Source organism: Oryctolagus cuniculus, chromosome 8, assembly GCF_964237555.1.
Source record: "Oryctolagus cuniculus chromosome 8, mOryCun1.1, whole genome shotgun sequence".
Taxonomy (NCBI): domain Eukaryota; kingdom Metazoa; phylum Chordata; class Mammalia; order Lagomorpha; family Leporidae; genus Oryctolagus; species Oryctolagus cuniculus.
In genome coordinates this window covers 18,264,277-18,274,187 of record NC_091439.1, presented here as the reverse complement: position 1 = coordinate 18,274,187, position 9,911 = coordinate 18,264,277, and the positions used below count along the sequence as shown (strand labels likewise).

Sequence of the window (9,911 nt, the reverse complement as noted above, 5' to 3'; positions counted from 1 at the left end):
TCACTATATTCAAAACAGAGATAAGTCCGCCGCATGATGACACAGATGTTTAGATGGCCAAAACAAAGAAGTAGTTATAGGTTAATCTATTATTTTAGAAGGTGTTGGCAACCTCAGGCTTGCATGCTTTCTCCTTGGAAGCAGGAGGACGTTGCCAATACGGCCCAGGAGGATCAGGTTCTGCTATTCTTTCTGGTTCTTTAAATCAAAGCCCCATTTTTCAAAGCTGGAGTATCCAATTTTGACAGAGTCTAGTTGGTTTTGCAGGCCTTTAGACAAAGTAGGACTTGCAGATTGTCCACATTTTGTACTTGGACCATGATAGCATAATACAATTCCTTTATGCAATGTTTTAAAAATGTGCCAAATTTAAAGAAAAAGTGCTAGTTGTCTGGAATACATATGCAGCCTTTTGTTTGAAAATGTAACACATAATATTGTTTTACTGATCATTCTTTAAACTTTCTATTTCTTACAAATAAAAGATGTCATTGTAAAGTACTCAACCCAAATAAAAATATATAAAAAACTCAAAATCACCCAAGATAACCACCATTAACACTTTGGTTACTGTGAGAAACAAACTCACCCGTCCACTCAAAAGATGGATTCAGACTCAGGAACTGCAGAGAAAGTGAGACACTAATGGCCTTGCGAGATCAGGCATCTGTAGGTGGGCAGACACAGCCAGGGAAATTTACAACAAACTATTTATTCTCTAGCTTGCAGGTCCCTCCCCCAGTTCTCATCAGCTGAGTGTCACGGAGTTACACTATTACCCGCATTTGCTTCAGCTGTTTTGGCCACTCCTAATATCCTGATTGCCTAAGAACTTTGCAGGTGCATGTAACCTAGTTGTCAGGCTAGCTAGCTACTTGTCTGCAGCTGTTGCTAGCTAGTTGTCTACTCACAGCTAAACACTTTACTTTGAAAATGAGCCAAATATCTTTTTCTTAAGATTTACTTATTTGAAGGCAGAGTTACAGAGAGAGAGGGAGAGACAGAGAGACAGATCTTGCATCTGCTGGTTCACTCTCCATATGGCCACAATGAGTGAAAGCTGGGCAGATCCAAAACCAGGGTCTAGGAGCTTCTTCTAGGTCTCCCATGTTGGTTCAGGGGTCCAATTACTTGGGGCCATGCTCTGCTACCTCCCCAGCCACATTAGCAGGGAGCTGGGTCAGAAGTGGAGCAACCAGATCTTGAACGGGTGCCCGTATGTGATGCCAGCACCACAGGTGGCCGCTTTACCTACTATATTGCAACACTGGCCCCTTCAATGACTACTATTTTTTAAAATATTTATTTATTTATATGAAAGGCAGAGTTACAGAGAGGGAGAGAGGTGGGGGGAGGTCTTTTATCTGCTGGTTCCTTCGCCAAATGGCTACAATGGCCAGAGCTGGGCCAATCCAAAGGCAGGAGGCAGGAACTTCTTCTGGGTCTCCCACATGGGTGCAGGGGCCCAAAGACTTGGGCCATTTTCTACTGCTTTCCCAGGCCATAGCTTAGAGCTGGGTCAGAAGTGGAGCAGCCGGGACTTGAACCAATGCCCACATAGGATGCTGGCAAGGCAGGCGGTGGCTTTACCCACTACACCACAGCACCGACTGCTCAACAACTACTATTTAACACATCTCTTCTGACTGACTTATGCAGAGACATATTTGTTTGTAAAATTTTGGATAAAATCCTATTTTATGTTTCACTGAGAATGCTTCCAAAACATTTTATTAAACTGTTTTTCCCTCTCTCTTCCAACTCTTACCCAGCTGTCTTCACCACAGACATTAAAAAACTGTTCTGTGCACTTGAACACATAGTGTAAAAAATCCCTCCAAATCCACTCATACAAATCTTACGCATTCTCTTCAGTGAGCAACACTGAAGAACCACAGTTTCCTCTTCTATTCCCCTGGTGAGGAGGACTCCTTGTGCTGATTTTTTTTTTGCTTTAATTATTCACATTTTATTAACATGTAAACCTTAAGCAGACTCCAATAAAGAACAGTCAGTAAAAGTGCATCTTTTTAATGTTTTTTACACCTTAAAATAATTCTCTTGCTAACTGCAGACATGAAGGCTATTTGGAAGTATTCAGAAAGACAGTTTTCCCACTTAGTTTGTAGTCTTCAATAATGATTAGGAGTTACTGTTATCAAACAAGTAAGATTGCATTTATGCATCCATCATTTTCAGGATTGTTGGTAACCTGGGCATATTTCCCCCAAATAACCTTGCCTCCTTGCATCACAAGGCCCAGCTCGCTCACATTCACCTCAATGACAGTACCTTTAGTAATTACACCCAGAGTTGTGTATAATGGGGATGATGGATTCTTTTTTACACCAAGTATTGGCAGACAGAAGGTAGCTTTCAGTTCTGGATGTGTTACATGGGCCTTCTTAAAACGTAAGCCCATTGGTCTAATGAATCTTTCATATTTAGGTGGTTTTCTTGTAAAGCCATCTCCAACAAAGCAGACTTTGGTAACCATCCTCTTCCGTGCCTTCTTTTTTCTTTTCCCTGTCCGAATACCTTTTAATACTTCTGTTTCTCCCTGGGCACGAACTTTAGGCAGAGGGACTTCCCATTTTCCTGCCTTCTCTTTTCGTTTTTGTTTAATCATGTTGGAAAGTACTTTAGCTCGGGACTGTCCTTCTCTGTCTAGCAGATAGGCAGGCACTGCTCCCTTGGGAGTCTTTTCATCATTCTTTTGTTTCGTGTTTCTCTTCTCATGCATCTTGATAGTCTTTTTCATCTGTATTTTCTCAGCATGGCGCTGCTTATGGTAGAGCTTGGCCTTCAGACCGATCATCTTTTTTGCTTTCTTTGAACGTTCATGAGCCTCCCGACTTTCCTTTTTTCTCTTTTTCTCATGGTAATCCAAATGGTACCCATAGCGTTTACAGTGTAATTCAATATATTCATTTTGTGGCATGGTGACGGCCTTAGAACCGCCAGGTGCAGCCTCCTGGGTGCGAAGAAGTTCCCGACTTTCTGATGGTTTTGTTTTCATCAAGTTGTTAGAGGAAGGGGTGCACGTACTTTTAATCTTAATAGATATGACCAGAATTGCATTCTCAGAGGACTTTAACACTTCTCATTTCCCCTTTGCAGCTTATCCAATATTTATTTTTAGTGTTTATACACATACATACACACATAATTTGGGGCTAATTGCAAGAGACTTGTTTCATTATTATCAATACTAGAAAAACTCAGCTGTCATTCAAATTTTACTTAGATCATCAATCTTATATTTTAAAAGTGAGGGGCCAGGGCTATGGCTGTAGGTTAAGCTGCCACCTGTAAGGCTGGCATCTCACATAATTTCAGGTTCTGAATGCTCTGCTTCTTATCAAGCTTCCTGCTAATTTGCCTGGGAAGGCAGCAGATGATTGTCTAAGGCCTCTGCTACCCATGTGGGAGACATGGATGGTTTCTGGCTCCTGGTTTCCACCTGGCCTAATCTGGGCTGTAGCAGAGTGAACCAGAGGATAGAAGATTCTCTCTCTCTCTCTCTCTCTGCCTTTCAAATAAATATATAAAAATTTTTTAAAATGTGAGTGAAGGCTTCAACAACCACATTTCCAAGGCTATGCCAGGCAGCCTATGAGAGCCTCAGTGGGAAGTTACTCACTTACTTCCATGAATTCTTAGAGTTAAGAATGCTCCCTGCATTCCATTTAGCAGAGAAAAATGGCTCCATTTTGCCAGCATTGCTTTCTTATTTTCATTGTATTGCTGTGATGTTTGCTCTAGCACATGAGAGCATTAAAAAAAAGCACATTTTTCAATCACTGAATAGAATGTCTAAGCTCTGATTTGCATTATAAACTTGAAAAATGATTTTGAGTTGCTATTCTCAGCTTCTTGGCAGCATTATTGTTTAAATGCTGAAAAGAAAAATCAAGATCACCCATCAGACATGCAATGCCATTAACCCATTGTGCTGATAACTGATGAATTACTTGTAATCTAATTACTTTAATTAGAGTTAACATGCCAAACCAATTCAGACTTAGGTCTCACAGCAATGTTCAGATTGATTTTCTGAATTACATAATGTTTGACATTTATTTTCACAGGTGGGAACTGATGCCTCCTTGGTTATTTTCTCAAGGAGACCCAGTCCCTTATCCATGGACTCTGTGCTGTGTTCTGAGCTATCAAGTGGAAGAGGACAAAACATAGTATTCAATGTCAAACACCCCATTTTCATTCATTCCTTCAAATTAAAGATAGAAAATTTAATTATTCTCTCTTTAACCATAGAAAGACTGTCTCTGAAAGATTAAATACGAGTATTTTTTAAAGCCTGCCATTGTGGTTATTTGATCCACATCATAAATGGCTATTCATCCCCATGTCTGAGAGGAGAACAGTCTTGGGATATGATTGAGGCACAACCTTGATTTTCCCTTCTTTTGTCCAGTTCCTAGTCTAAACACAGTGGTAAGTGAGCTCTAAGTGAACCCCTCTGCAGGTGTCACTGCGCTTCTCCCATTCCCCAATGAACTGTAGATTAGTGTCTGCCTGGCAATTTAATGGCGCTTCTGGGCATAAACAAAGGTTTATTAAAACAGTAAGTAAAGGGGGCCAGCGCTGTGGCATAATGGGTAAAGCATCCACCTGCTGTGCTGGCATCCCATATGGGCATGGGCTTGAGTCCCGGCTGCTCCACTTCTGATCCAGCTCCCTGCTATGGCCTGCGAAAGCAGTAGAGGATGAGTCAAGTCCTTGGGACCCTGCACCTGTGTGGGAGACCTGGAAGAAACTCGTGGCTCCTGGCTTTGACCTGGTCCAGCCCTGGCCATTACAGCCATTTGCAGAGTGAACCAGTAGATGGAAGATTTCTCTTTCTCCTTCTCACTCTGTATTTCTGCCTTTCAAATAAATTAATACATCTTTAAAAAAAAAAAGGAAAACCCACCAACGGGAGCTAATTAATGTGATAGAGTCTGTTTCATGAAACCACCTTAAATAAGTAGCTTTGGGATGCTCATGTTTCCTCTATAACTGATGTAGAATCTGGATGTGAAAATCATTCTCATTTTTTCAAAGAATACAGTCTTCAGCATCACTGGGTGTTTCTCTGTAGACAGTCAACAGGTGGAATACAATGACATATTGGGAAATTTTGGCTTCCAAAGTATGTGTACTATGTCATGAAACTCATAGTTCAAGGTTTGTTACCTTAAAGTAACAGCAAGGGAGTGTTTGGCATGGCAGCTGAGATGCTGATTGTGGCTTCCTGTTACTGACACCCTGGGAGACAGCAGATAATGGCTCAAGTACTTGAATACTTGATCACCTGTTGCCCACGTGAAGATCCAGATTGAGTGCCTGCCTTGTGGCTTTGGCCTGGCCCAGCCCAACTGTTGTAGGCATTTGGGGAGTGAATCTACAGATGGAAAAATCTTTCTCTGTGTCTGTCTCTTTCTCTCTGTCCTTCTAACTTCAACATAAAATGAAAATAAATAATAAATAAATTTGTTTAAAAACAGTAAAGTTGTACGTGATTTGTCCCATATATCCTTCTACAAATGACAACACAACTGTTATTGAAGGGATTGGAGTTCATTTTTCCTCTCTCTTTTTTTTTTTTTTTTTTTTTTTACAGACAGAGTGGACAGTGAAAGAGAGAGAGAGAGAGAGAGAGAGAGAAAGGTCTTCCTTTAACGTTGGTTCACCCTCCAATGGCCGCTGCGGCCGGCGCACCGCACTGATCCGATGGCAGGAGCCAGGAGCCAGGTGCTTTTCCTGGTCTCCCATGGGGCGCAGGACCCACGCACCTGGGCCATCCTCCACTGCACTCCCTGGCCACAGCAGAGGGCTGGCCTGGAAGAAGGGCAACCGGGACAGAATCCGGCGCCCCGACCGGGACTAGAACCCGGTGTGCCGGCGCCGCTAGGCGGAGGATTAGCCTAGTGAGCCGTGGCGCCGGCTCATTTTTCCTCTCTTAAATCCCACTTTCTCTCTCTCTCTCTCCCTATCTATTCAAAAGTCAAATCAATATAATAAAGCAAGTGATTTATGAGTAAATCTTTGTCACTAAGATCTTTTTATGTGGATTGTGCTGTAAGTTATGAAAGGACTATTTGGTGCTGCTACTTTATCCATTGTCTATATTGACTTTCAACAGCTGAAATGGTTATTTAATAATGAAACCTGATACATATTTTTATAGAAGTTTGTAGTGATTTGTATAGCAAGCTTATTTTCCCTGCAGACATATTTACAGGTGACAATTTAGCTGTGCTTGCTCTAGCAAGTCATGTTGAGATGCTTTGATGAAATAGTTTCAGGAGTTGAGACTGGTTTAGGTATAGTTTTCAGACACTAGAGAATATACATTCAGGAACCTCTGAGGGACACCTTTCCTTGGTTCTGGAGTTAATTTTTCAATCTGAAATCCATTTGATATAATGTCTACAAAAGTATTATTTTTCTATGCTAAAATGGTTATTTTCCCAATCTTTATCCAGAAAACCTAGTTTAAAGTCATAATGAGGGGTATAATCTACAATCATGAGTAATCATTGAGGATTTATTTCTTGTCCCAAAGTATATATTCATTCTTTATATCATTCAACAATGCAGGGTGTGTATAAAACAATACCATTTTATGAGCTCTGTCCACTGGTTTTAGCAAAAATAATTGCTTTACCAATAAAAAAGAATGACAGGAAGTTAAGAAATAAAGAATAGACTGGTCTCCAAAAGGAAAAAATTGCCCTAACGTGAAGATAAAGTTTAATTAGGGGAAGCTCTGCAGTGCCCCATCTAATAAAACTCATTTTATTAAATTTATGTCCTATATTTTTGCCACAGTATATTGCTTTCTGCACTTAAAATCCAGGCATGAGGATATGAAATTATTTTGCCACTCAGTCGTTGGCTTCAGGGGACAGGGTCCTGATTGCGCCAGGGTCTTTGGTCCTCTTGCCCTTTTGTACCTTATTCAAAAGTTGCGGCAAATGTGACCTCTGAGAAGATACAATTTCCTGTTAGTCTTAGAGTTTGACTTTTCTGTTTGCCTATTAGAACTCTGTCCAGGAGTAGAAAATCTTATAGCTGAGCTCAGAAGCCACAGTCAATATCAGTGAAGTTCTTTTGCTAACATATTTCACAAATGAGCCAATTTCCTTACTCAGGATTTAGCACTTAGATCCTATTTTTAACTGTTTTGGAGTGACTTGCTTCTAAGTTTCCTCCATCATGCAGGATTAGTATTATCTGATTAATTCTGTAAAATGTTTTTGTCCTCAGTATTAAATTATGCTACTGAAGGAAAAAGAAAATCCATAGGTTCAAACATCTTAGTTATCTTAGGAGTGAGCAGGGAAATTCACTACACTGATAACATCCATACCAGTGCTCAATTCCTCTCCTTTTGATTTGTAGCCTGACCAGAAAAGTCTACTGCTGGCTGGCGCTGCGGCTCACTAGGCTAATCCTCCGCCTGTGGCGCCGGCACCCCAGGTTCTAGTCCCGGTCGGGGTGCCGGATTCTGTCCTGGTTGCTCCTCTTCCAGTCCAGCTCTCTGCTGTGGCCTGGGAAGGCAGTGGAGGATGGCTCAAGTGCTTGGGCCCTGCACCTGCATGGGAGACTAGGAGGAAGCACCTGGCACCTGGCTTTGGATCCGCACAGCATACCAGCCGTAGCAGCCATTTTGGGGGTGAACCAACAGAAAAAGGAAGACCTGTCTCTCTGTCTCTCTCTCTCTCACTGTCTAACTCTGCCTGTCCAAAAATAAAATAAAATAAAAGTTTACTGCTGATTTGATCCTGTTGGGAAAAAAGCAAGATTCACTTTAATTTTTTTTTTTTTTTTGACAGGCAGAGTGGACAGTGAGAGAGAGAGACAGAGAGAAAGGTCTTCCTTTGCCGTTGGTTCACCCTCCAATGGCTGCCACGGCTGGCGCGCTGCGGCCGGCACACCATGCTGATCCGATGGCAGGAGCCAGCTACTTCTCCTGGTCTCCCATGGGGTGCAGGGCACAAGCACTTGGGCCATCCTCCACTGCACTCCCTGGCCACAGCAGAGAGCTGGCCTGGAAGAGGGGCAACTGGGACAGAATCCGGTGCCCCGACCGGGACTAGAACCCGGTGTGCCGGCGCGGCAAGGCAGAGGATTAGCCTAGTGAGCCGCGGCGCTGGCCTCACTTTAAATTTGAACTAATCTTCAAATTCTAATTAGCTAGCAGCTTGCATCTCATTTTCCAGTGAAATTTGTGACGAAGTGTAAACACAAGTACCTGGGATCAGGCAAGCACTATTAAGAGTGGAACAGACAGGATGGGCTATGCATAGATTTTAAAAATTTCAGTGAGACAAATTACTGGACAATAGTATTACAGCAGTACTACATGGTTATCCTCTATCCAATGCAACACCCAGAAATAAACAGCACTCATATTATTCCTCCCTTTCTCTGCGGACTTTGGAAGACTCAACCTTTGCAGAGACACCAGAGGATGGCCCATGACTTGGTGGTATAACTGGGTGATGACTTGGAGGGGGGTTGCAAAAAGGTGGGGTGGTGGGCTGGGTTGACTGATTTTAGCACGTTATTGAGACAGAAATTGTGATCCTGTGAACATGCAATGAGCTCTCTTACACTGTGGGGACTATTAAGAGGTAATTGTTTCCCTATTCTTTTGTAGAAACAAAGGAACAAGCAAGGTTTTGAAATGAAAGTGATTTAAGATGAGAATTTTCACACATGATGTGTTTTCTTTCCTTGTGGCCTATCTTTTCAAGAGCAGCACACAAATTTTGATCTACTTCACTCAAGAAAAACAGATACTCATCATGGTTCATTAACCTCATTTCTTTGTTTAGAACAGGCACTATATGGTTGTATTTAGGGGAGTTATTGCCTTATAAAATGCTATGTACTAGCTACTAAACTCACTGTGACAATAGTAGACAAATAATTTCATAATATTAGTCAAAAGGTAAAGAAAATAGTGAAAATTAAAACATTTCAAATACTAGGACTTGAGGAAAGTACAATTTAATAGTATAAATATTACTCAGCCATCAGAAAGAATGGAGGCCATTACGTTAGACGAAATAAGCCAGGCACAGATGGAAAAGTATCTCATGATCGTTCTAATATGCAGTGCCTAGAAAAGGTTGATCTCATAGAAGTTAAGAGTATAATGGTGGTTATCAGTGGCTGGAGAAAGCAGAGGGGAAGAGGGGATGTGGAGAAGCTCATTAATGGGTACTAAGCTACAGTTATATAGGAAAAAGAAGCTCTGGGGTTCTATTACACAGTAGGTGGCTATCCATAAGGATAATGTACTATATATTACTCTTTTAAAAATTACTGGAAGAAAGGACTCTAAATGTGTTACCAAAGAAATATAAAATATTTGAGTAGATAAGTATGGTTACCCTGATTTGAACATTACACAATGTATAAACGCATTGCAACAACACATGGAACCCTGAAGATATGTACAATTTTTATGCATAATCTTTTAAATGTCCCTAGCAGAAAGTAAGAGAGAAAGAGAGGGTGTGTGTGTGTGTGTGTGTGTGTGTGTGTGTGAAGGATGACTCAAGATGTTAGACTCAGGAAATTGTTACAATGGCATTGTCATTGCCTATTTTGAGCAAAAACTGAACACAATTGAGAGGTGAGACCAGGTGAGACTTAGTTTTGGATGTGTTCAGTTTTAGATGCCTACTTGTCCTCTCTATGGCAATAACAGGCAATAGGTTGTTTAAGTGTCTAGAGTCCAAAAAAGAGGTCTAGGCTATAGTTAGAAATCTGGAGTCACCTGCATGGAGGTAGCATTTAATGTTAAAGGATTATTTGAGATCACCACAAGAGTGAACTATTGATCAAGGAGAGATCTGAGGATTGAACACTTTGATTTACCCACATGTAGA

General features: G+C 41.3%; 1 pseudogene; it reads right to left on the bottom strand.

Annotated features, from left to right (window-relative positions):
* Positions 1-2,107: 2,107 nt before the first annotated feature.
* LOC138843276 (ribosome biogenesis protein NSA2 homolog pseudogene) lies at positions 2,108-2,989 on the bottom strand (annotated as a pseudogene).
* Between the last annotated feature and the right edge of the window lie 6,922 nt (positions 2,990-9,911).